This window comes from Pleurodeles waltl, unplaced genomic scaffold (genome assembly GCF_031143425.1).
Source record: "Pleurodeles waltl isolate 20211129_DDA unplaced genomic scaffold, aPleWal1.hap1.20221129 scaffold_197, whole genome shotgun sequence".
NCBI classification, from domain to species: Eukaryota; Metazoa; Chordata; class Amphibia; order Caudata; family Salamandridae; genus Pleurodeles; species Pleurodeles waltl.
This window is the reverse complement of record NW_027149903.1, coordinates 213,153-237,423: the sequence shown is the minus strand read 5'-3', so window position 1 is coordinate 237,423 and position 24,271 is coordinate 213,153. Positions and strand designations below refer to the sequence as shown.

General features: G+C 34.5%; 25 non-coding genes across 25 annotated transcripts; all 25 read left to right on the top strand.

Moving 5' to 3' along the window:
• Positions 1 to 206: 206 nt before the first annotated feature.
• TRNAR-UCU (transfer RNA arginine (anticodon UCU)) lies at positions 207 to 298 on the top strand. Its single transcript is given in 2 exon segments — positions 207 to 243; positions 263 to 298. It is a non-coding gene; the product is annotated as a tRNA-Arg (tRNA).
• Positions 299 to 1,708: 1,410 nt separating this feature from the next.
• On the top strand, positions 1,709 to 1,781 carry TRNAK-UUU (transfer RNA lysine (anticodon UUU)). Its single transcript has one exon. It is a non-coding gene; the product is annotated as a tRNA-Lys (tRNA).
• A 309-nt stretch (positions 1,782 to 2,090) lies between these two features.
• TRNAR-UCU (transfer RNA arginine (anticodon UCU)) lies at positions 2,091 to 2,182 on the top strand. Its single transcript is given in 2 exon segments — positions 2,091 to 2,127; positions 2,147 to 2,182. It is a non-coding gene; the product is annotated as a tRNA-Arg (tRNA).
• Positions 2,183 to 3,592: 1,410 nt separating this feature from the next.
• TRNAK-UUU (transfer RNA lysine (anticodon UUU)) lies at positions 3,593 to 3,665 on the top strand. Its single transcript has one exon. It is a non-coding gene; the product is annotated as a tRNA-Lys (tRNA).
• Positions 3,666 to 3,974: 309 nt separating this feature from the next.
• On the top strand, positions 3,975 to 4,066 carry TRNAR-UCU (transfer RNA arginine (anticodon UCU)). The gene is given in 2 exon segments: positions 3,975 to 4,011; positions 4,031 to 4,066. It is a non-coding gene; the product is annotated as a tRNA-Arg (tRNA).
• A 1,410-nt stretch (positions 4,067 to 5,476) lies between these two features.
• On the top strand, positions 5,477 to 5,549 carry TRNAK-UUU (transfer RNA lysine (anticodon UUU)). Its single transcript has one exon. It is a non-coding gene; the product is annotated as a tRNA-Lys (tRNA).
• A 309-nt stretch (positions 5,550 to 5,858) lies between these two features.
• On the top strand, positions 5,859 to 5,950 carry TRNAR-UCU (transfer RNA arginine (anticodon UCU)). The gene is given in 2 exon segments: positions 5,859 to 5,895; positions 5,915 to 5,950. It is a non-coding gene; the product is annotated as a tRNA-Arg (tRNA).
• A 1,410-nt stretch (positions 5,951 to 7,360) lies between these two features.
• Positions 7,361 to 7,433, top strand: TRNAK-UUU (transfer RNA lysine (anticodon UUU)). The gene has a single exon. It is a non-coding gene; the product is annotated as a tRNA-Lys (tRNA).
• A 309-nt stretch (positions 7,434 to 7,742) lies between these two features.
• TRNAR-UCU (transfer RNA arginine (anticodon UCU)) lies at positions 7,743 to 7,834 on the top strand. Its single transcript is given in 2 exon segments — positions 7,743 to 7,779; positions 7,799 to 7,834. It is a non-coding gene; the product is annotated as a tRNA-Arg (tRNA).
• A 1,410-nt stretch (positions 7,835 to 9,244) lies between these two features.
• On the top strand, positions 9,245 to 9,317 carry TRNAK-UUU (transfer RNA lysine (anticodon UUU)). Its single transcript has one exon. It is a non-coding gene; the product is annotated as a tRNA-Lys (tRNA).
• A 309-nt stretch (positions 9,318 to 9,626) lies between these two features.
• Positions 9,627 to 9,718, top strand: TRNAR-UCU (transfer RNA arginine (anticodon UCU)). The gene is given in 2 exon segments: positions 9,627 to 9,663; positions 9,683 to 9,718. It is a non-coding gene; the product is annotated as a tRNA-Arg (tRNA).
• A 1,410-nt stretch (positions 9,719 to 11,128) lies between these two features.
• On the top strand, positions 11,129 to 11,201 carry TRNAK-UUU (transfer RNA lysine (anticodon UUU)). Its single transcript has one exon. It is a non-coding gene; the product is annotated as a tRNA-Lys (tRNA).
• A 309-nt stretch (positions 11,202 to 11,510) lies between these two features.
• On the top strand, positions 11,511 to 11,602 carry TRNAR-UCU (transfer RNA arginine (anticodon UCU)). The gene is given in 2 exon segments: positions 11,511 to 11,547; positions 11,567 to 11,602. It is a non-coding gene; the product is annotated as a tRNA-Arg (tRNA).
• Positions 11,603 to 13,012: 1,410 nt separating this feature from the next.
• TRNAK-UUU (transfer RNA lysine (anticodon UUU)) lies at positions 13,013 to 13,085 on the top strand. The gene has a single exon. It is a non-coding gene; the product is annotated as a tRNA-Lys (tRNA).
• Positions 13,086 to 13,394: 309 nt separating this feature from the next.
• TRNAR-UCU (transfer RNA arginine (anticodon UCU)) lies at positions 13,395 to 13,486 on the top strand. Its single transcript is given in 2 exon segments — positions 13,395 to 13,431; positions 13,451 to 13,486. It is a non-coding gene; the product is annotated as a tRNA-Arg (tRNA).
• A 1,410-nt stretch (positions 13,487 to 14,896) lies between these two features.
• Positions 14,897 to 14,969, top strand: TRNAK-UUU (transfer RNA lysine (anticodon UUU)). The gene has a single exon. It is a non-coding gene; the product is annotated as a tRNA-Lys (tRNA).
• A 309-nt stretch (positions 14,970 to 15,278) lies between these two features.
• On the top strand, positions 15,279 to 15,370 carry TRNAR-UCU (transfer RNA arginine (anticodon UCU)). Its single transcript is given in 2 exon segments — positions 15,279 to 15,315; positions 15,335 to 15,370. It is a non-coding gene; the product is annotated as a tRNA-Arg (tRNA).
• A 1,410-nt stretch (positions 15,371 to 16,780) lies between these two features.
• TRNAK-UUU (transfer RNA lysine (anticodon UUU)) lies at positions 16,781 to 16,853 on the top strand. Its single transcript has one exon. It is a non-coding gene; the product is annotated as a tRNA-Lys (tRNA).
• Positions 16,854 to 17,162: 309 nt separating this feature from the next.
• On the top strand, positions 17,163 to 17,254 carry TRNAR-UCU (transfer RNA arginine (anticodon UCU)). The gene is given in 2 exon segments: positions 17,163 to 17,199; positions 17,219 to 17,254. It is a non-coding gene; the product is annotated as a tRNA-Arg (tRNA).
• Positions 17,255 to 18,664: 1,410 nt separating this feature from the next.
• On the top strand, positions 18,665 to 18,737 carry TRNAK-UUU (transfer RNA lysine (anticodon UUU)). Its single transcript has one exon. It is a non-coding gene; the product is annotated as a tRNA-Lys (tRNA).
• A 309-nt stretch (positions 18,738 to 19,046) lies between these two features.
• Positions 19,047 to 19,138, top strand: TRNAR-UCU (transfer RNA arginine (anticodon UCU)). Its single transcript is given in 2 exon segments — positions 19,047 to 19,083; positions 19,103 to 19,138. It is a non-coding gene; the product is annotated as a tRNA-Arg (tRNA).
• A 1,410-nt stretch (positions 19,139 to 20,548) lies between these two features.
• On the top strand, positions 20,549 to 20,621 carry TRNAK-UUU (transfer RNA lysine (anticodon UUU)). The gene has a single exon. It is a non-coding gene; the product is annotated as a tRNA-Lys (tRNA).
• Positions 20,622 to 20,930: 309 nt separating this feature from the next.
• On the top strand, positions 20,931 to 21,022 carry TRNAR-UCU (transfer RNA arginine (anticodon UCU)). The gene is given in 2 exon segments: positions 20,931 to 20,967; positions 20,987 to 21,022. It is a non-coding gene; the product is annotated as a tRNA-Arg (tRNA).
• Positions 21,023 to 22,432: 1,410 nt separating this feature from the next.
• TRNAK-UUU (transfer RNA lysine (anticodon UUU)) lies at positions 22,433 to 22,505 on the top strand. Its single transcript has one exon. It is a non-coding gene; the product is annotated as a tRNA-Lys (tRNA).
• A 309-nt stretch (positions 22,506 to 22,814) lies between these two features.
• TRNAR-UCU (transfer RNA arginine (anticodon UCU)) lies at positions 22,815 to 22,906 on the top strand. The gene is given in 2 exon segments: positions 22,815 to 22,851; positions 22,871 to 22,906. It is a non-coding gene; the product is annotated as a tRNA-Arg (tRNA).
• Positions 22,907 to 24,271: the final 1,365 nt, after the last annotated feature.

The window sequence follows — 24,271 nt, the reverse complement described above, 5'->3', positions numbered from 1 at the left end:
ATTGTCAAGATTTTATCCGTCAGAGGCCTTTTGAGTAGACTTATCCAACTGTATCATGTAGTTTGGCATGTTGAATATCTTTTTCCCCATGCAATGCTCAACATGTAACCATGATTATAGTATCCTATCAACTTTGTAAAGTTGATCATCAGTTGCTTGCTCATTATTTTATTTCAGAATTTCTGAAAAGTTTCTTGGTGCAGGTTGGCTCTGTGGCGCAATGGATAGCGCATTGGACTTCTAGGAAAATGTTAAAAAAGGCATTCAAAGGCTGTGGGTTCGAATCCCACCAGAGTCAATATTATTGCTCAATTTCTTTCATAACGAATTGAAATAGCAATAAACAATGCAGCTTCAGCTTCACCCAAAATCATTTACCAAAATAGCCTTTGAAAGAAGGCCTGTTTTAAACAAAGAGTGCTTGAATAGAAAACATTGTATAATCAATATGCAAGAGGAAATTGTCAGGTGTACTGATGAAAATATAATTTACTAGATAGTAGGAGTTTCGGCCCTTTCTCAATTGTATACTGTCACTGAAGAAGCATGAATTCTAAGTCAGCAGAAAATGAGATAGTACATATTTCAGGACTTAAAATAGATGACATTTAATGCTGAGGTTTCAAAAGTTTGAAATATCAGTTCACTATCAAACGCTACATAATGCTTGTCAATATATGCAATCATATTCATAAATATAGTGTCGGTTGGAATCCTTCCACATTGTTTTAAGATGAATTGAAGATGAAAGTTAGTAGACACTGGATAGTTCAGTGAGTGGCACAGCAGACTTTTAATATGAGTGTCCAGGTTTGAAGTTCCTGTTCAGGCAGTGTGTTATGTTTAAGAAGATGCACTCTTGAAGTTTCCACTGCTTGATGAATAAGATATTACATTAAGGGAATTGCAAAACCTTCTTATATGGAGTTGTTAAACTCCTTGCTGTTTTATCTGTGCTATGCCTTTTGAGTCGACTTAACACTTAACCAACTGCATTGTATGGTTTGACATGTTGAATATCATTTTTGCTATTCAATGCTCAACATAAATCCAGGATCATAGATTCCTAACAACTTCATAAAGTTGATGAGCAGCTGCTAGCTCATTATTTTATTTGATCATTTCTGTCCGACATCCTAAAAAGATTGGCTCTGTGGCACAATGGATAGTGCTTTGGCTTTCAAGAGTAATGTAAAGAAGGCATTCAAAAGTTGTGGTTTTGAATCCCACCAGAGGCAATGTTGTCCTACATTTCTTTTATAATGAATTGAAATTGCAATAAATAATGCAGCTTCTTCTTGCTCTGAAATCATTCACCAAAATGGCCTTTGAAAGAAGGCCTATTTTCAACCGACACCACTTGAATAGAAAATATTGTATAATCTACATATAAGAGGAAATTGACAGGTATACTGAGTAAAATATAATGTATTAGGCAATAAGAGTTTTTGGTCCTTTCTTGATTGTGTATTGTCAATGAAGAAGCATGAATTCCGAATCAGCAGAAAATGAGATGGTACAAATTTCAGGACTTAAAGAGATAAAATATAATGCTGAGATGTCAAAAGCTTGAAATATCAATTCATGATAAAACTCTACGTATTGATTATCAATATATGTAATGATAATAATAAATGATTGTCAGTAAATGTAAGCTTGGTATCCTTCCAAATTGTTTTAATGTGATTTGAAGATTAGAGTAAGCAGAGCCTGGATAGCTCAGTCGGTAGAGCATCAGACTTTTAATCTGAGGGTCCAGGGTTCAAGTCCCTGTTCAGGCGGGGTGCTATGTTTAAGAAGAAGTACTCTTTTAGTTTCTATTGCATGATGAACAAGATATTACATTGACAGAATTGCAAAACCTTCTTAAATGGAGTTTTTTAAATTGTCAAGATTTTATCCGTCAGAGGCCTTTTGAGTAGACTTATCCAACTGTATCATGTAGTTTGGCATGTTGAATATCTTTTTCCCCATGCAATGCTCAACATGTAACCATGATTATAGTATCCTATCAACTTTGTAAAGTTGATCATCAGTTGCTTGCTCATTATTTTATTTCAGAATTTCTGAAAAGTTTCTTGGTGCAGGTTGGCTCTGTGGCGCAATGGATAGCGCATTGGACTTCTAGGAAAATGTTAAAAAAGGCATTCAAAGGCTGTGGGTTCGAATCCCACCAGAGTCAATATTATTGCTCAATTTCTTTCATAACGAATTGAAATAGCAATAAACAATGCAGCTTCAGCTTCACCCAAAATCATTTACCAAAATAGCCTTTGAAAGAAGGCCTGTTTTAAACAAAGAGTGCTTGAATAGAAAACATTGTATAATCAATATGCAAGAGGAAATTGTCAGGTGTACTGATGAAAATATAATTTACTAGATAGTAGGAGTTTCGGCCCTTTCTCAATTGTATACTGTCACTGAAGAAGCATGAATTCTAAGTCAGCAGAAAATGAGATAGTACATATTTCAGGACTTAAAATAGATGACATTTAATGCTGAGGTTTCAAAAGTTTGAAATATCAGTTCACTATCAAACGCTACATAATGCTTGTCAATATATGCAATCATATTCATAAATATAGTGTCGGTTGGTATCCTTCCACATTGTTTTAAGATGAATTGAAGATGAAAGTTAGTAGACACTGGATAGTTCAGTGAGTGGCACAGCAGACTTTTAATATGAGTGTCCAGGTTTGAAGTTCCTGTTCAGGCAGTGTGTTATGTTTAAGAAGATGCACTCTTGAAGTTTCCACTGCTTGATGAATAAGATATTACATTAAGGGAATTGCAAAACCTTCTTATATGGAGTTGTTAAACTCCTTGCTGTTTTATCTGTGCTATGCCTTTTGAGTCGACTTAACACTTAACCAACTGCATTGTATGGTTTGACATGTTGAATATCATTTTTGCTATTCAATGCTCAACATAAATCCAGGATCATAGATTCCTAACAACTTTATAAAGTTGATGAGCAGCTGCTAGCTCATTATTTTATTTGATCATTTCTGTCCGACATCCTAAAAAGATTGGCTCTGTGGCACAATGGATACTGCTTTGGCTTTCAAGAGTAATGTAAAGAAGGCAGTCAAAAGTTGTGGTTTTGAATCCCACCAGAGGCAATGTTGTCCTACATTTCTTTTATAATGAATTGAAATTGCAATAAATAATGCAGCTTCTTCTTGCTCTGAAATCATTCACCAAAATGGCCTTTGAAAGAAGCCCTTTTTTCAACCGACACCACTTGAATAGAAAATATTGTATAATCTACATATAAGAGGAAATTGACAGGTAGACTGAGTAAAATATAATGTATTAGGCAGTAAGAGTTTTTGGTCCTTTCTTAATTGTGTATTGTCAATGAAGAAGCATGAATTCCGAATCAGCAGAAAATGAGATGGTACAAATTTCAGGACTTAAAGAGATAAAATATAATGCTGAGATGTCAAAAGCTTGAAATATCAATTCATGATAAAACTCTACATATTGATTATCAATATATGTAATGATAATAATAAATGATTGTCAGTAAATGTAAGGTTGGTATCCTTCCAAATTGTTTTAATGTGATTTGAAGATTAGAGTAAGCAGAGCCTGGATAGCTCAGTCGGTAGAGCATCAGACTTTTAATCTGAGGGTCCAGGGTTCAAGTCCCTGTTCAGGCGGGGTGCTATGTTTAAGAAGAAGTACTCTTTTAGTTTCTATTGCATGATGAACAAGATATTACATTGACAGAATTGCAAAACCTTCTTAAATGGAGTTTTTTAAATTGTCAAGATTTTATCCGTCAGAGGCCTTTTGAGTAGACTTATCCAACTGTATCATGTAGTTTGGCATGTTGAATATCTTTTTCCCCATGCAATGCTCAACATGTAACCATGATTATAGTATCCTATCAACTTTGTAAAGTTGATCATCAGTTGCTTGCTCATTATTTTATTTCAGAATTTCTGAAAAGTTTCTTGGTGCAGGTTGGCTCTGTGGCGCAATGGATAGCGCATTGGACTTCTAGGAAAATGTTAAAAAAGGCATTCAAAGGCTGTGGGTTCGAATCCCACCAGAGTCAATATTATTGCTCAATTTCTTTCATAACGAATTGAAATAGCAATAAACAATGCAGCTTCAGCTTCACCCAAAATCATTTACCAAAATAGCCTTTGAAAGAAGGCCTGTTTTAAACAAAGAGTGCTTGAATAGAAAACATTGTATAATCAATATGCAAGAGGAAATTGTCAGGTGTACTGATGAAAATATAATTTACTAGATAGTAGGAGTTTCGGCCCTTTCTCAATTGTATACTGTCACTGAAGAAGCATGAATTCTAAGTCAGCAGAAAATGAGATAGTACATATTTCAGGACTTAAAATAGATGACATTTAATGCTGAGGTTTCAAAAGTTTGAAATATCAGTTCACTATCAAACGCTACATAATGCTTGTCAATATATGCAATCATATTCATAAATATAGTGTCGGTTGGTATCCTTCCACATTGTTTTAAGATGAATTGAAGATGAAAGTTAGTAGACACTGGATAGTTCAGTGAGTGGCACAGCAGACTTTTAATATGAGTGTCCAGGTTTGAAGTTCCTGTTCAGGCAGTGTGTTATGTTTAAGAAGATGCACTCTTGAAGTTTCCACTGCTTGATGAATAAGATATTACATTAAGGGAATTGCAAAACCTTCTTATATGGAGTTGTTAAACTCCTTGCTGTTTTATCTGTGCTATGCCTTTTGAGTCGACTTAACACTTAACCAACTGCATTGTATGGTTTGACATGTTGAATATCATTTTTGCTATTCAATGCTCAACATAAATCCAGGATCATAGATTCCTACCAACTTCATAAAGTTGATGAGCAGCTGCTAGCTCATTATTTTATTTGATCATTTCTGTCCGACCTCCTAAAAAGATTGGCTCTGTGGCACAATGGATAGTGCTTTGGCTTTCAAGAGTAATGTAAAGAAGGCATTCAAAAGTTGTGGTTTTGAATCCCACCAGAGGCAATGTTGTCCTACATTTCTTTTATAATGAATTGAAATTGCAATAAATAATGCAGCTTCTTCTTGCTCTGAAATCATTCACCAAAATGGCCTTTGAAAGAAGCCCTTTTTTCAACCGACACCACTTGAATAGAAAATATTGTATAATCTACATATAAGAGGAAATTGACAGGTAGACTGAGTAAAATATAATGTATTAGGCAGTAAGAGTTTTTGGTCCTTTCTTAATTGTGTATTGTCAATGAAGAAGCATGAATTCCGAATCAGCAGAAAATGAGATGGTACAAATTTCAGGACTTAAAGAGATAAAATATAATGCTGAGATGTCAAAAGCTTGAAATATCAATTCATGATAAAACTCTACATATTGATTATCAATATATGTAATGATAATAATAAATGATTGTCAGTAAATGTAAGGTTGGTATCCTTCCAAATTGTTTTAATGTGATTTGAAGATTAGAGTAAGCAGAGCCTGGATAGCTCAGTCGGTAGAGCATCAGACTTTTAATCTGAGGGTCCAGGGTTCAAGTCCCTGTTCAGGCGGGGTGCTATGTTTAAGAAGAAGTACTCTTTTAGTTTCTATTGCATGATGAACAAGATATTACATTGACAGAATTGCAAAACCTTCTTAAATGGAGTTTTTTAAATTGTCAAGATTTTATCCGTCAGAGGCCTTTTGAGTAGACTTATCCAACTGTATCATGTAGTTTGGCATGTTGAATATCTTTTTCCCCATGCAATGCTCAACATGTAACCATGATTATAGTATCCTATCAACTTTGTAAAGTTGATCATCAGTTGCTTGCTCATTATTTTATTTCAGAATTTCTGAAAAGTTTCTTGGTGCAGGTTGGCTCTGTGGCGCAATGGATAGCGCATTGGACTTCTAGGAAAATGTTAAAAAAGGCATTCAAAGGCTGTGGGTTCGAATCCCACCAGAGTCAATATTATTGCTCAATTTCTTTCATAACGAATTGAAATAGCAATAAACAATGCAGCTTCAGCTTCACCCAAAATCATTTACCAAAATAGCCTTTGAAAGAAGGCCTGTTTTAAACAAAGAGTGCTTGAATAGAAAACATTGTATAATCAATATGCAAGAGGAAATTGTCAGGTGTACTGATGAAAATATAATTTACTAGATAGTAGGAGTTTCGGCCCTTTCTCAATTGTATACTGTCACTGAAGAAGCATGAATTCTAAGTCAGCAGAAAATGAGATAGTACATATTTCAGGACTTAAAATAGATGACATTTAATGCTGAGGTTTCAAAAGTTTGAAATATCAGTTCACTATCAAACGCTACATAATGCTTGTCAATATATGCAATCATATTCATAAATGTAGTGTCGGTTGGTATCCTTCCACATTGTTTTAAGATGAATTGAAGATGAAAGTTAGTAGACACTGGATAGTTCAGTGAGTGGCACAGCAGACTTTTAATATGAGTGTCCAAGTTTGAAGTTCCTGTTCAGGCAGTGTGTTACGTTTAAGAAGATGCACTCTTGAAGTTTCCACTGCTTGATGAATAAGATATTACATTAAGGGAATTGCAAAACCTTCTTATATGGAGTTGTTAAACTCCTTGCTGTTTTATCTGTGCTATGCCTTTTGAGTCGACTTAACACTTAACCAACTGCATTGTATGGTTTGACATGTTGAATATCATTTTTGCTATTCAATGCTCAACATAAATCCAGGATCATAGATTCCTAACAACTTTATAAAGTTGATGAGCAGCTGCTAGCTCATTATTTTATTTGATCATTTCTGTCCGACATCCTAAAAAGATTGGCTCTGTGGCACAATGGATACTGCTTTGGCTTTCAAGAGTAATGTAAAGAAGGCAGTCAAAAGTTGTGGTTTTGAATCCCACCAGAGGCAATGTTGTCCTACATTTCTTTTATAATGAATTGAAATTGCAATAAATAATGCAGCTTCTTCTTGCTCTGAAATCATTCACCAAAATGGCCTTTGAAAGAAGCCCTTTTTTCAACCGACACCACTTGAATAGAAAATATTGTATAATCTACATATAAGAGGAAATTGACAGGTAGACTGAGTAAAATATAATGTATTAGGCAGTAAGAGTTTTTGGTCCTTTCTTAATTGTGTATTGTCAATGAAGAAGCATGAATTCCGAATCAGCAGAAAATGAGATGGTACAAATTTCAGGACTTAAAGAGATAAAATATAATGCTGAGATGTCAAAAGCTTGAAATATCAATTCATGATAAAACTCTACATATTGATTATCAATATATGTAATGATAATAATAAATGATTGTCAGTAAATGTAAGGTTGGTATCCTTCCAAATTGTTTTAATGTGATTTGAAGATTAGAGTAAGCAGAGCCTGGATAGCTCAGTCGGTAGAGCATCAGACTTTTAATCTGAGGGTCCAGGGTTCAAGTCCCTGTTCAGGCGGGGTGCTATGTTTAAGAAGAAGTACTCTTTTAGTTTCTATTGCATGATGAACAAGATATTACATTGACAGAATTGCAAAACCTTCTTAAATGGAGTTTTTTAAATTGTCAAGATTTTATCCGTCAGAGGCCTTTTGAGTAGACTTATCCAACTGTATCATGTAGTTTGGCATGTTGAATATCTTTTTCCCCATGCAATGCTCAACATGTAACCATGATTATAGTATCCTATCAACTTTGTAAAGTTGATCATCAGTTGCTTGCTCATTATTTTATTTCAGAATTTCTGAAAAGTTTCTTGGTGCAGGTTGGCTCTGTGGCGCAATGGATAGCGCATTGGACTTCTAGGAAAATGTTAAAAAAGGCATTCAAAGGCTGTGGGTTCGAATCCCACCAGAGTCAATATTATTGCTCAATTTCTTTCATAACGAATTGAAATAGCAATAAACAATGCAGCTTCAGCTTCACCCAAAATCATTTACCAAAATAGCCTTTGAAAGAAGGCCTGTTTTAAACAAAGAGTGCTTGAATAGAAAACATTGTATAATCAATATGCAAGAGGAAATTGTCAGGTGTACTGATGAAAATATAATTTACTAGATAGTAGGAGTTTCGGCCCTTTCTCAATTGTATACTGTCACTGAAGAAGCATGAATTCTAAGTCAGCAGAAAATGAGATAGTACATATTTCAGGACTTAAAATAGATGACATTTAATGCTGAGGTTTCAAAAGTTTGAAATATCAGTTCACTATCAAACGCTACATAATGCTTGTCAATATATGCAATCATATTCATAAATATAGTGTCGGTTGGAATCCTTCCACATTGTTTTAAGATGAATTGAAGATGAAAGTTAGTAGACACTGGATAGTTCAGTGAGTGGCACAGCAGACTTTTAATATGAGTGTCCAGGTTTGAAGTTCCTGTTCAGGCAGTGTGTTATGTTTAAGAAGATGCACTCTTGAAGTTTCCACTGCTTGATGAATAAGATATTACATTAAGGGAATTGCAAAACCTTCTTATATGGAGTTGTTAAACTCCTTGCTGTTTTATCTGTGCTATGCCTTTTGAGTCGACTTAACACTTAACCAACTGCATTGTATGGTTTGACATGTTGAATATCATTTTTGCTATTCAATGCTCAACATAAATCCAGGATCATAGATTCCTAACAACTTCATAAAGTTGATGAGCAGCTGCTAGCTCATTATTTTATTTGATCATTTCTGTCCGACATCCTAAAAAGATTGGCTCTGTGGCACAATGGATAGTGCTTTGGCTTTCAAGAGTAATGTAAAGAAGGCATTCAAAAGTTGTGGTTTTGAATCCCACCAGAGGCAATGTTGTCCTACATTTCTTTTATAATGAATTGAAATTGCAATAAATAATGCAGCTTCTTCTTGCTCTGAAATCATTCACCAAAATGGCCTTTGAAAGAAGGCCTATTTTCAACCGACACCACTTGAATAGAAAATATTGTATAATCTACATATAAGAGGAAATTGACAGGTATACTGAGTAAAATATAATGTATTAGGCAATAAGAGTTTTTGGTCCTTTCTTGATTGTGTATTGTCAATGAAGAAGCATGAATTCCGAATCAGCAGAAAATGAGATGGTACAAATTTCAGGACTTAAAGAGATAAAATATAATGCTGAGATGTCAAAAGCTTGAAATATCAATTCATGATAAAACTCTACGTATTGATTATCAATATATGTAATGATAATAATAAATGATTGTCAGTAAATGTAAGCTTGGTATCCTTCCAAATTGTTTTAATGTGATTTGAAGATTAGAGTAAGCAGAGCCTGGATAGCTCAGTCGGTAGAGCATCAGACTTTTAATCTGAGGGTCCAGGGTTCAAGTCCCTGTTCAGGCGGGGTGCTATGTTTAAGAAGAAGTACTCTTTTAGTTTCTATTGCATGATGAACAAGATATTACATTGACAGAATTGCAAAACCTTCTTAAATGGAGTTTTTTAAATTGTCAAGATTTTATCCGTCAGAGGCCTTTTGAGTAGACTTATCCAACTGTATCATGTAGTTTGGCATGTTGAATATCTTTTTCCCCATGCAATGCTCAACATGTAACCATGATTATAGTATCCTATCAACTTTGTAAAGTTGATCATCAGTTGCTTGCTCATTATTTTATTTCAGAATTTCTGAAAAGTTTCTTGGTGCAGGTTGGCTCTGTGGCGCAATGGATAGCGCATTGGACTTCTAGGAAAATGTTAAAAAAGGCATTCAAAGGCTGTGGGTTCGAATCCCACCAGAGTCAATATTATTGCTCAATTTCTTTCATAACGAATTGAAATAGCAATAAACAATGCAGCTTCAGCTTCACCCAAAATCATTTACCAAAATAGCCTTTGAAAGAAGGCCTGTTTTAAACAAAGAGTGCTTGAATAGAAAACATTGTATAATCAATATGCAAGAGGAAATTGTCAGGTGTACTGATGAAAATATAATTTACTAGATAGTAGGAGTTTCGGCCCTTTCTCAATTGTATACTGTCACTGAAGAAGCATGAATTCTAAGTCAGCAGAAAATGAGATAGTACATATTTCAGGACTTAAAATAGATGACATTTAATGCTGAGGTTTCAAAAGTTTGAAATATCAGTTCACTATCAAACGCTACATAATGCTTGTCAATATATGCAATCATATTCATAAATATAGTGTCGGTTGGTATCCTTCCACATTGTTTTAAGATGAATTGAAGATGAAAGTTAGTAGACACTGGATAGTTCAGTGAGTGGCACAGCAGACTTTTAATATGAGTGTCCAGGTTTGAAGTTCCTGTTCAGGCAGTGTGTTATGTTTAAGAAGATGCACTCTTGAAGTTTCCACTGCTTGATGAATAAGATATTACATTAAGGGAATTGCAAAACCTTCTTATATGGAGTTGTTAAACTCCTTGCTGTTTTATCTGTGCTATGCCTTTTGAGTCGACTTAACACTTAACCAACTGCATTGTATGGTTTGACATGTTGAATATCATTTTTGCTATTCAATGCTCAACATAAATCCAGGATCATAGATTCCTAACAACTTTATAAAGTTGATGAGCAGCTGCTAGCTCATTATTTTATTTGATCATTTCTGTCCGACATCCTAAAAAGATTGGCTCTGTGGCACAATGGATACTGCTTTGGCTTTCAAGAGTAATGTAAAGAAGGCAGTCAAAAGTTGTGGTTTTGAATCCCACCAGAGGCAATGTTGTCCTACATTTCTTTTATAATGAATTGAAATTGCAATAAATAATGCAGCTTCTTCTTGCTCTGAAATCATTCACCAAAATGGCCTTTGAAAGAAGCCCTTTTTTCAACCGACACCACTTGAATAGAAAATATTGTATAATCTACATATAAGAGGAAATTGACAGGTAGACTGAGTAAAATATAATGTATTAGGCAGTAAGAGTTTTTGGTCCTTTCTTAATTGTGTATTGTCAATGAAGAAGCATGAATTCCGAATCAGCAGAAAATGAGATGGTACAAATTTCAGGACTTAAAGAGATAAAATATAATGCTGAGATGTCAAAAGCTTGAAATATCAATTCATGATAAAACTCTACATATTGATTATCAATATATGTAATGATAATAATAAATGATTGTCAGTAAATGTAAGGTTGGTATCCTTCCAAATTGTTTTAATGTGATTTGAAGATTAGAGTAAGCAGAGCCTGGATAGCTCAGTCGGTAGAGCATCAGACTTTTAATCTGAGGGTCCAGGGTTCAAGTCCCTGTTCAGGCGGGGTGCTATGTTTAAGAAGAAGTACTCTTTTAGTTTCTATTGCATGATGAACAAGATATTACATTGACAGAATTGCAAAACCTTCTTAAATGGAGTTTTTTAAATTGTCAAGATTTTATCCGTCAGAGGCCTTTTGAGTAGACTTATCCAACTGTATCATGTAGTTTGGCATGTTGAATATCTTTTTCCCCATGCAATGCTCAACATGTAACCATGATTATAGTATCCTATCAACTTTGTAAAGTTGATCATCAGTTGCTTGCTCATTATTTTATTTCAGAATTTCTGAAAAGTTTCTTGGTGCAGGTTGGCTCTGTGGCGCAATGGATAGCGCATTGGACTTCTAGGAAAATGTTAAAAAAGGCATTCAAAGGCTGTGGGTTCGAATCCCACCAGAGTCAATATTATTGCTCAATTTCTTTCATAACGAATTGAAATAGCAATAAACAATGCAGCTTCAGCTTCACCCAAAATCATTTACCAAAATAGCCTTTGAAAGAAGGCCTGTTTTAAACAAAGAGTGCTTGAATAGAAAACATTGTATAATCAATATGCAAGAGGAAATTGTCAGGTGTACTGATGAAAATATAATTTACTAGATAGTAGGAGTTTCGGCCCTTTCTCAATTGTATACTGTCACTGAAGAAGCATGAATTCTAAGTCAGCAGAAAATGAGATAGTACATATTTCAGGACTTAAAATAGATGACATTTAATGCTGAGGTTTCAAAAGTTTGAAATATCAGTTCACTATCAAACGCTACATAATGCTTGTCAATATATGCAATCATATTCATAAATATAGTGTCGGTTGGTATCCTTCCACATTGTTTTAAGATGAATTGAAGATGAAAGTTAGTAGACACTGGATAGTTCAGTGAGTGGCACAGCAGACTTTTAATATGAGTGTCCAGGTTTGAAGTTCCTGTTCAGGCAGTGTGTTATGTTTAAGAAGATGCACTCTTGAAGTTTCCACTGCTTGATGAATAAGATATTACATTAAGGGAATTGCAAAACCTTCTTATATGGAGTTGTTAAACTCCTTGCTGTTTTATCTGTGCTATGCCTTTTGAGTCGACTTAACACTTAACCAACTGCATTGTATGGTTTGACATGTTGAATATCATTTTTGCTATTCAATGCTCAACATAAATCCAGGATCATAGATTCCTAACAACTTTATAAAGTTGATGAGCAGCTGCTAGCTCATTATTTTATTTGATCATTTCTGTCCGACATCCTAAAAAGATTGGCTCTGTGGCACAATGGATACTGCTTTGGCTTTCAAGAGTAATGTAAAGAAGGCAGTCAAAAGTTGTGGTTTTGAATCCCACCAGAGGCAATGTTGTCCTACATTTCTTTTATAATGAATTGAAATTGCAATAAATAATGCAGCTTCTTCTTGCTCTGAAATCATTCACCAAAATGGCCTTTGAAAGAAGCCCTTTTTTCAACCGACACCACTTGAATAGAAAATATTGTATAATCTACATATAAGAGGAAATTGACAGGTAGACTGAGTAAAATATAATGTATTAGGCAGTAAGAGTTTTTGGTCCTTTCTTAATTGTGTATTGTCAATGAAGAAGCATGAATTCCGAATCAGCAGAAAATGAGATGGTACAAATTTCAGGACTTAAAGAGATAAAATATAATGCTGAGATGTCAAAAGCTTGAAATATCAATTCATGATAAAACTCTACATATTGATTATCAATATATGTAATGATAATAATAAATGATTGTCAGTAAATGTAAGGTTGGTATCCTTCCAAATTGTTTTAATGTGATTTGAAGATTAGAGTAAGCAGAGCCTGGATAGCTCAGTCGGTAGAGCATCAGACTTTTAATCTGAGGGTCCAGGGTTCAAGTCCCTGTTCAGGCGGGGTGCTATGTTTAAGAAGAAGTACTCTTTTAGTTTCTATTGCATGATGAACAAGATATTACATTGACAGAATTGCAAAACCTTCTTAAATGGAGTTTTTTAAATTGTCAAGATTTTATCCGTCAGAGGCCTTTTGAGTAGACTTATCCAACTGTATCATGTAGTTTGGCATGTTGAATATCTTTTTCCCCATGCAATGCTCAACATGTAACCATGATTATAGTATCCTATCAACTTTGTAAAGTTGATCATCAGTTGCTTGCTCATTATTTTATTTCAGAATTTCTGAAAAGTTTCTTGGTGCAGGTTGGCTCTGTGGCGCAATGGATAGCGCATTGGACTTCTAGGAAAATGTTAAAAAAGGCATTCAAAGGCTGTGGGTTCGAATCCCACCAGAGTCAATATTATTGCTCAATTTCTTTCATAACGAATTGAAATAGCAATAAACAATGCAGCTTCAGCTTCACCCAAAATCATTTACCAAAATAGCCTTTGAAAGAAGGCCTGTTTTAAACAAAGAGTGCTTGAATAGAAAACATTGTATAATCAATATGCAAGAGGAAATTGTCAGGTGTACTGATGAAAATATAATTTACTAGATAGTAGGAGTTTCGGCCCTTTCTCAATTGTATACTGTCACTGAAGAAGCATGAATTCTAAGTCAGCAGAAAATGAGATAGTACATATTTCAGGACTTAAAATAGATGACATTTAATGCTGAGGTTTCAAAAGTTTGAAATATCAGTTCACTATCAAACGCTACATAATGCTTGTCAATATATGCAATCATATTCATAAATATAGTGTCGGTTGGAATCCTTCCACATTGTTTTAAGATGAATTGAAGATGAAAGTTAGTAGACACTGGATAGTTCAGTGAGTGGCACAGCAGACTTTTAATATGAGTGTCCAGGTTTGAAGTTCCTGTTCAGGCAGTGTGTTATGTTTAAGAAGATGCACTCTTGAAGTTTCCACTGCTTGATGAATAAGATATTACATTAAGGGAATTGCAAAACCTTCTTATATGGAGTTGTTAAACTCCTTGCTGTTTTATCTGTGCTATGCCTTTTGAGTCGACTTAACACTTAACCAACTGCATTGTATGGTTTGACATGTTGAATATCATTTTTGCTATTCAATGCTCAACATAAATCCAGGATCATAGATTCCTAACATCTTCATAAAGTTGATGAGCAGCTGCTAGCTCATTATTTTATTTGATCATTTCTGTCCGACATCCTAAAAAGATTGGCTCTGTGGCACAATGGATAGTGCTTTGGCTTTCAAGAGTAATGTAAAGAAGGCATTCAAAAGTTGTGGTTTTGAATCCCACCAGAGGCAATGTTGTCCTACATTTCTTTTATAATGAATTGAAATTGCAATAAATAATGCAGCTTCTTCTTGCTCTGAAATCATTCACCAAAATGGCCTTTGAAAGAAGGCCTATTTTCAACCGACACCACTTGAATAGAAAATATTGTATAATCTACATATAAGAGGAAATTGACAGGTATACTGAGTAAAATATAATGTATTAGGCAGTAAGAGTTTTTGGTCCTTTCTTGATTGTGTATTGTCAATGAAGAAGCATGAATTCCGAATCAGCAGAAAATGAGATGGTACAAATTTCAGGACTTAAAGAGATAAAATATAATGCTGAGATGTCAAAAGCTTGAAATATCAATTCATGATAAAACTCTACGTATTGATTATCAATATATGTAATGATAATAATAAATGATTGTCAGTAAATGTAAGCTTGGTATCCTTCCAAATTGTTTTAATGTGATTTGAAGATTAGAGTAAGCAGAGCCTGGATAGCTCAGTCGGTAGAGCATCAGACTTTTAATCTGAGGGTCCAGGGTTCAAGTCCCTGTTCAGGCGGGGTGCTATGTTTAAGAAGAAGTACTCTTTTAGTTTCTATTGCATGATGAACAAGATATTACATTGACAGAATTGCAAAACCTTCTTAAATGGAGTTTTTTAAATTGTCAAGATTTTATCCGTCAGAGGCCTTTTGAGTAGACTTATCCAACTGTATCATGTAGTTTGGCATGTTGAATATCTTTTTCCCCATGCAATGCTCAACATGTAACCATGATTATAGTATCCTATCAACTTTGTAAAGTTGATCATCAGTTGCTTGCTCATTATTTTATTTCAGAATTTCTGAAAAGTTTCTTGGTGCAGGTTGGCTCTGTGGCGCAATGGATAGCGCATTGGACTTCTAGGAAAATGTTAAAAAAGGCATTCAAAGGCTGTGGGTTCGAATCCCACCAGAGTCAATATTATTGCTCAATTTCTTTCATAACGAATTGAAATAGCAATAAACAATGCAGCTTCAGCTTCACCCAAAATCATTTACCAAAATAGCCTTTGAAAGAAGGCCTGTTTTAAACAAAGAGTGCTTGAATAGAAAACATTGTATAATCAATATGCAAGAGGAAATTGTCAGGTGTACTGATGAAAATATAATTTACTAGATAGTAGGAGTTTCGGCCCTTTCTCAATTGTATACTGTCACTGAAGAAGCATGAATTCTAAGTCAGCAGAAAATGAGATAGTACATATTTCAGGACTTAAAATAGATGACATTTAATGCTGAGGTTTCAAAAGTTTGAAATATCAGTTCACTATCAAACGCTACATAATGCTTGTCAATATATGCAATCATATTCATAAATGTAGTGTCAGTTGGTATCCTTCCACATTGTTTTAAGATGAATTGAAGATGAAAGTTAGTAGACACTGGATAGTTCAGTGAGTGGCACAGCAGACTTTTAATATGAGTGTCCAGGTTTGAAGTTCCTGTTCAGGCAGTGTGTTATGTTTAAGAAGATGCACTCTTGAAGTTTCCACTGCTTGATGAATAAGATATTACATTAAGGGAATTGCAAAACCTTCTTATATGGAGTTGTTAAACTCCTTGCTGTTTTATCTGTGCTATGCCTTTTGAGTCGACTTAACACTTAACCAACTGCATTGTATGGTTTGACATGTTGAATATCATTTTTGCTATTCAATGCTCAACATAAATCCAGGATCATAGATTCCTAACAACTTTATAAAGTTGATGAGCAGCTGCTAGCTCATTATTTTATTTGATCATTTCTGTCCGACATCCTAAAAAGATTGGCTCTGTGGCACAATGGATACTGCTTTGGCTTTCAAGAGTAATGTAAAGAAGGCAGTCAAAAGTTGTGGTTTTGAATCCCACCAGAGGCAATGTTGTCCTACATTTCTTTTATAATGAATTGAAATTGCAATAAATAATGCAGCTTCTTCTTGCTCTGAAATCATTCACCAAAATGGCCTTTGAAAGAAGCCCTTTTTTCAACCGACACCACTTGAATAGAAAATATTGTATAATCTACATATAAGAGGAAATTGACAGGTAGACTGAGTAAAATATAATGTATTAGGCAGTAAGAGTTTTTGGTCCTTTCTTAATTGTGTATTGTCAATGAAGAAGCATGAATTCCGAATCAGCAGAAAATGAGATGGTACAAATTTCAGGACTTAAAGAGATAAAATATAATGCTGAGATGTCAAAAGCTTGAAATATCAATTCATGATAAAACTCTACATATTGATTATCAATATATGTAATGATAATAATAAATGATTGTCAGTAAATGTAAGGTTGGTATCCTTCCAAATTGTTTTAATGTGATTTGAAGATTAGAGTAAGCAGAGCCTGGATAGCTCAGTCGGTAGAGCATCAGACTTTTAATCTGAGGGTCCAGGGTTCAAGTCCCTGTTCAGGCGGGGTGCTATGTTTAAGAAGAAGTACTCTTTTAGTTTCTATTGCATGATGAACAAGATATTACATTGACAGAATTGCAAAACCTTCTTAAATGGAGTTTTTTAAATTGTCAAGATTTTATCCGTCAGAGGCCTTTTGAGTAGACTTATCCAACTGTATCATGTAGTTTGGCATGTTGAATATCTTTTTCCCCATGCAATGCTCAACATGTAACCATGATTATAGTATCCTATCAACTTTGTAAAGTTGATCATCAGTTGCTTGCTCATTATTTTATTTCAGAATTTCTGAAAAGTTTCTTGGTGCAGGTTGGCTCTGTGGCGCAATGGATAGCGCATTGGACTTCTAGGAAAATGTTAAAAAAGGCATTCAAAGGCTGTGGGTTCGAATCCCACCAGAGTCAATATTATTGCTCAATTTCTTTCATAACGAATTGAAATAGCAATAAACAATGCAGCTTCAGCTTCACCCAAAATCGTTTACCAAAATAGCCTTTGAAAGAAGGCCTGTTTTAAACAAAGAGTGCTTGAATAGAAAACATTGTATAATCAATATGCAAGAGGAAATTGTCAGGTGTACTGATGAAAATATAATTTACTAGATAGTAGGAGTTTCGGCCCTTTCTCAATTGTATACTGTCACTGAAGAAGCATGAATTCTAAGTCAGCAGAAAATGAGATAGTACATATTTCAGGACTTAAAATAGATGACATTTAATGCTGAGGTTTCAAAAGTTTGAAATATCAGTTCACTATCAAACGCTACATAATGCTTGTCAATATATGCAATCATATTCATAAATATAGTGTCGGTTGGTATCCTTCCACATTGTTTTAAGATGAATTGAAGATGAAAGTTAGTAGACACTGGATAGTTCAGTGAGTGGCACAGCAGACTTTTAATATGAGTGTCCAGGTTTGAAGTTCCTGTTCAGGCAGTGTGTTATGTTTAAGAAGATGCACTCTTGAAGTTTCCACTGCTTGATGAATAAGATATTACATTAAGGGAATTGCAAAACCTTCTTATATGGAGTTGTTAAACTCCTTGCTGTTTTATCTGTGCTATGCCTTTTGAGTCGACTTAACACTTAACCAACTGCATTGTATGGTTTGACATGTTGAATATCATTTTTGCTATTCAATGCTCAACATAAATCCAGGATCATAGATTCCTAACAACTTTATAAAGTTGATGAGCAGCTGCTAGCTCATTATTTTATTTGATCATTTCTGTCCGACATCCTAAAAAGATTGGCTCTGTGGCACAATGGATACTGCTTTGGCTTTCAAGAGTAATGTAAAGAAGGCAGTCAAAAGTTGTGGTTTTGAATCCCACCAGAGGCAATGTTGTCCTACATTTCTTTTATAATGAATTGAAATTGCAATAAATAATGCAGCTTCTTCTTGCTCTGAAATCATTCACCAAAATGGCCTTTGAAAGAAGCCCTTTTTTCAACCGACACCACTTGAATAGAAAATATTGTATAATCTACATATAAGAGGAAATTGACAGGTAGACTGAGTAAAATATAATGTATTAGGCAGTAAGAGTTTTTGGTCCTTTCTTAATTGTGTATTGTCAATGAAGAAGCATGAATTCCGAATCAGCAGAAAATGAGATGGTACAAATTTCAGGACTTAAAGAGATAAAATATAATGCTGAGATGTCAAAAGCTTGAAATATCAATTCATGATAAAACTCTACATATTGATTATCAATATATGTAATGATAATAATAAATGATTGTCAGTAAATGTAAGGTTGGTATCCTTCCAAATTGTTTTAATGTGATTTGAAGATTAGAGTAAGCAGAGCCTGGATAGCTCAGTCGGTAGAGCATCAGACTTTTAATCTGAGGGTCCAGGGTTCAAGTCCCTGTTCAGGCGGGGTGCTATGTTTAAGAAGAAGTACTCTTTTAGTTTCTATTGCATGATGAACAAGATATTACATTGACAGAATTGCAAAACCTTCTTAAATGGAGTTTTTTAAATTGTCAAGATTTTATCCGTCAGAGGCCTTTTGAGTAGACTTATCCAACTGTATCATGTAGTTTGGCATGTTGAATATCTTTTTCCCCATGCAATGCTCAACATGTAACCATGATTATAGTATCCTATCAACTTTGTAAAGTTGATCATCAGTTGCTTGCTCATTATTTTATTTCAGAATTTCTGAAAAGTTTCTTGGTGCAGGTTGGCTCTGTGGCGCAATGGATAGCGCATTGGACTTCTAGGAAAATGTTAAAAAAGGCATTCAAAGGCTGTGGGTTCGAATCCCACCAGAGTCAATATTATTGCTCAATTTCTTTCATAACGAATTGAAATAGCAATAAACAATGCAGCTTCAGCTTCACCCAAAATCATTTACCAAAATAGCCTTTGAAAGAAGGCCTGTTTTAAACAAAGAGTGCTTGAATAGAAAACATTGTATAATCAATATGCAAGAGGAAATTGTCAGGTGTACTGATGAAAATATAATTTACTAGATAGTAGGAGTTTCGGCCCTTTCTCAATTGTATACTGTCACTGAAGAAGCATGAATTCTAAGTCAGCAGAAAATGAGATAGTACATATTTCAGGACTTAAAATAGATGACATTTAATGCTGAGGTTTCAAAAGTTTGAAATATCAGTTCACTATCAAACGCTACATAATGCTTGTCAATATATGCAATCATATTCATAAATATAGTGTCGGTTGGAATCCTTCCACATTGTTTTAAGATGAATTGAAGATGAAAGTTAGTAGACACTGGATAGTTCAGTGAGTGGCACAGCAGACTTTTAATATGAGTGTCCAGGTTTGAAGTTCCTGTTCAGGCAGTGTGTTATGTTTAAGAAGATGCACTCTTGAAGTTTCCACTGCTTGATGAATAAGATATTACATTAAGGGAATTGCAAAACCTTCTTATATGGAGTTGTTAAACTCCTTGCTGTTTTATCTGTGCTATGCCTTTTGAGTCGACTTAACACTTAACCAACTGCATTGTATGGTTTGACATGTTGAATATCATTTTTGCTATTCAATGCTCAACATAAATCCAGGATCATAGATTCCTAACATCTTCATAAAGTTGATGAGCAGCTGCTAGCTCATTATTTTATTTGATCATTTCTGTCCGACATCCTAAAAAGATTGGCTCTGTGGCACAATGGATAGTGCTTTGGCTTTCAAGAGTAATGTAAAGAAGGCATTCAAAAGTTGTGGTTTTGAATCCCACCAGAGGCAATGTTGTCCTACATTTCTTTTATAATGAATTGAAATTGCAATAAATAATGCAGCTTCTTCTTGCTCTGAAATCATTCACCAAAATGGCCTTTGAAAGAAGGCCTATTTTCAACCGACACCACTTGAATAGAAAATATTGTATAATCTACATATAAGAGGAAATTGACAGGTATACTGAGTAAAATATAATGTATTAGGCAGTAAGAGTTTTTGGTCCTTTCTTGATTGTGTATTGTCAATGAAGAAGCATGAATTCCGAATCAGCAGAAAATGAGATGGTACAAATTTCAGGACTTAAAGAGATAAAATATAATGCTGAGATGTCAAAAGCTTGAAATATCAATTCATGATAAAACTCTACGTATTGATTATCAATATATGTAATGATAATAATAAATGATTGTCAGTAAATGTAAGCTTGGTATCCTTCCAAATTGTTTTAATGTGATTTGAAGATTAGAGTAAGCAGAGCCTGGATAGCTCAGTCGGTAGAGCATCAGACTTTTAATCTGAGGGTCCAGGGTTCAAGTCCCTGTTCAGGCGGGGTGCTATGTTTAAGAAGAAGTACTCTTTTAGTTTCTATTGCATGATGAACAAGATATTACATTGACAGAATTGCAAAACCTTCTTAAATGGAGTTTTTTAAATTGTCAAGATTTTATCCGTCAGAGGCCTTTTGAGTAGACTTATCCAACTGTATCATGTAGTTTGGCATGTTGAATATCTTTTTCCCCATGCAATGCTCAACATGTAACCATGATTATAGTATCCTATCAACTTTGTAAAGTTGATCATCAGTTGCTTGCTCATTATTTTATTTCAGAATTTCTGAAAAGTTTCTTGGTGCAGGTTGGCTCTGTGGCGCAATGGATAGCGCATTGGACTTCTAGGAAAATGTTAAAAAAGGCATTCAAAGGCTGTGGGTTCGAATCCCACCAGAGTCAATATTATTGCTCAATTTCTTTCATAACGAATTGAAATAGCAATAAACAATGCAGCTTCAGCTTCACCCAAAATCATTTACCAAAATAGCCTTTGAAAGAAGGCCTGTTTTAAACAAAGAGTGCTTGAATAGAAAACATTGTATAATCAATATGCAAGAGGAAATTGTCAGGTGTACTGATGAAAATATAATTTACTAGATAGTAGGAGTTTCGGCCCTTTCTCAATTGTATACTGTCACTGAAGAAGCATGAATTCTAAGTCAGCAGAAAATGAGATAGTACATATTTCAGGACTTAAAATAGATGACATTTAATGCTGAGGTTTCAAAAGTTTGAAATATCAGTTCACTATCAAACGCTACATAATGCTTGTCAATATATGCAATCATATTCATAAATGTAGTGTCAGTTGGTATCCTTCCACATTGTTTTAAGATGAATTGAAGATGAAAGTTAGTAGACACTGGATAGTTCAGTGAGTGGCACAGCAGACTTTTAATATGAGTGTCCAGGTTTGAAGTTCCTGTTCAGGCAGTGTGTTATGTTTAAGAAGATGCACTCTTGAAGTTTCCACTGCTTGATGAATAAGATATTACATTAAGGGAATTGCAAAACCTTCTTATATGGAGTTGTTAAACTCCTTGCTGTTTTATCTGTGCTATGCCTTTTGAGTCGACTTAACACTTAACCAACTGCATTGTATGGTTTGACATGTTGAATATCATTTTTGCTATTCAATGCTCAACATAAATCCAGGATCATAGATTCCTAACAACTTTATAAAGTTGATGAGCAGCTGCTAGCTCATTATTTTATTTGATCATTTCTGTCCGACATCCTAAAAAGATTGGCTCTGTGGCACAATGGATACTGCTTTGGCTTTCAAGAGTAATGTAAAGAAGGCAGTCAAAAGTTGTGGTTTTGAATCCCACCAGAGGCAATGTTGTCCTACATTTCTTTTATAATGAATTGAAATTGCAATAAATAATGCAGCTTCTTCTTGCTCTGAAATCATTCACCAAAATGGCCTTTGAAAGAAGCCCTTTTTTCAACCGACACCACTTGAATAGAAAATATTGTATAATCTACATATAAGAGGAAATTGACAGGTAGACTGAGTAAAATATAATGTATTAGGCAGTAAGAGTTTTTGGTCCTTTCTTAATTGTGTATTGTCAATGAAGAAGCATGAATTCCGAATCAGCAGAAAATGAGATGGTACAAATTTCAGGACTTAAAGAGATAAAATATAATGCTGAGATGTCAAAAGCTTGAAATATCAATTCATGATAAAACTCTACATATTGATTATCAATATATGTAATGATAATAATAAATGATTGTCAGTAAATGTAAGGTTGGTATCCTTCCAAATTGTTTTAATGTGATTTGAAGATTAGAGTAAGCAGAGCCTGGATAGCTCAGTCGGTAGAGCATCAGACTTTTAATCTGAGGGTCCAGGGTTCAAGTCCCTGTTCAGGCGGGGTGCTATGTTTAAGAAGAAGTACTCTTTTAGTTTCTATTGCATGATGAACAAGATATTACATTGACAGAATTGCAAAACCTTCTTAAATGGAGTTTTTTAAATTGTCAAGATTTTATCCGTCAGAGGCCTTTTGAGTAGACTTATCCAACTGTATCATGTAGTTTGGCATGTTGAATATCTTTTTCCCCATGCAATGCTCAACATGTAACCATGATTATAGTATCCTATCAACTTTGTAAAGTTGAGCATCAGTTGCTTGCTCATTATTTTATTTCAGAATTTCTGAAAAGTTTCTTGGTGCAGGTTGGCTCTGTGGCGCAATGGATAGCGCATTGGACTTCTAGGAAAATGTTAAAAAAGGCATTCAAAGGCTGTGGGTTCGAATCCCACCAGAGTCAATATTATTGCTCAATTTCTTTCATAACGAATTGAAATAGCAATAAACAATGCAGCTTCAGCTTCACCCAAAATCGTTTACCAAAATAGCCTTTGAAAGAAGGCCTGTTTTAAACAAAGAGTGCTTGAATAGAAAACATTGTATAATCAATATGCAAGAGGAAATTGTCAGGTGTACTGATGAAAATATAATTTACTAGATAGTAGGAGTTTCGGCCCTTTCTCAATTGTATACTGTCACTGAAGAAGCATGAATTCTAAGTCAGCAGAAAATGAGATAGTACATATTTCAGGACTTAAAATAGATGACATTTAATGCTGAGGTTTCAAAAGTTTGAAATATCAGTTCACTATCAAACGCTTCATAATGCTTGTCAATATATGCAATCATATTCATAAATATAGTGTCGGTTGGAATCCTTCCACATTGTTTTAAGATGAATTGAAGATGAAAGTTAGTAGACACTGGATAGTTCAGTGAGTGGCACAGCAGACTTTTAATATGAGTGTCCAGGTTTGAAGTTCCTGTTCAGGCAGTGTGTTATGTTTAAGAAGATGCACTCTTGAAGTTTCCACTGCTTGATGAATAAGATATTACATTAAGGGAATTGCAAAACCTTCTTATATGGAGTTGTTAAACTCCTTGCTGTTTTATCTGTGCTATGCCTTTTGAGTCGACTTAACACTTAACCAACTGCATTGTATGGTTTGACATGTTGAATATCATTTTTGCTATTCAATGCTCAACATAAATCCAGGATCATAGATTCCTAACATCTTCATAAAGTTGATGAGCAGCTGCTAGCTCATTATTTTATTTGATCATTTCTGTCCGACATCCTAAAAAGATTGGCTCTGTGGCACAATGGATAGTGCTTTGGCTTTCAAGAGTAATGTAAAGAAGGCATTCAAAAGTTGTGGTTTTGAATCCCACCAGAGGCAATGTTGTCCTACATTTCTTTTATAATGAATTGAAATTGCAATAAATAATGCAGCTTCTTCTTGCTCTGAAATCATTCACCAAAATGGCCTTTGAAAGAAGGCCTATTTTCAACCGACACCACTTGAATAGAAAATATTGTATAATCTACATATAAGAGGAAATTGACAGGTATACTGAGTAAAATATAATGTATTAGGCAGTAAGAGTTTTTGGTCCTTTCTTGATTGTGTATTGTCAATGAAGAAGCATGAATTCCGAATCAGCAGAAAATGAGATGGTACAAATTTCAGGACTTAAAGAGATAAAATATAATGCTGAGATGTCAAAAGCTTGAAATATCAATTCATGATAAAACTCTACGTATTGATTATCAATATATGTAATGATAATAATAAATGATTGTCAGTAAATGTAAGCTTGGTAT